Source organism: Myotis lucifugus, unplaced genomic scaffold (assembly GCF_000147115.1).
Source record: "Myotis lucifugus unplaced genomic scaffold, Myoluc2.0 scaffold_296, whole genome shotgun sequence".
Taxonomy (NCBI): Eukaryota; Metazoa; Chordata; class Mammalia; order Chiroptera; family Vespertilionidae; genus Myotis; species Myotis lucifugus.
The window spans coordinates 670516-671016 of record NW_005871344.1 but is presented as its reverse complement, the minus strand read 5'-3'; positions in this window follow the sequence as shown (position 1 = coordinate 671016).

Sequence of the window (501 nt, the reverse complement as noted above, 5' to 3'; positions counted from 1 at the left end):
CAGCCAGGGTTGAGATGTAACCGCTTTAGGCTTTGGGTCCCTCATCTGTCAAATGGGGACAGTAGAACCTACTCAACAGTGTTGTGAGATTCAACAAAAGATACACAGTGTATGTTAAAGGGCAATGGTTATCATCTGGCAGTTTTTTGTCTGGAAGGATTCTGTGCCTAGGACCTGGGGCCAGATACACACAGGTCTTGAGGAGCCAGCTGTATCTATCCTTCAACCAGCCCCTTCAATATCAGGAATCTGTCTAGGTTCCACAGGGTATGGGTCTGTGTGGGTAAAACCAAAGGGAACTTGGGGAATGGTGTGGGATGCATTTATGGTGTCCTGGTCACAGGAAATAGCACATCCCACAAGTCATCCAGCCAACTGGTTACATTTGCTCCCTCATTTCCTATTTGAGTGGTATCCAAGTGGCACTTAAAAGTTATTAATAATACTACCAATGAATGAATAAAGGAACAACTTTCCTATTTACCCAGCCAGTGTCAGGAC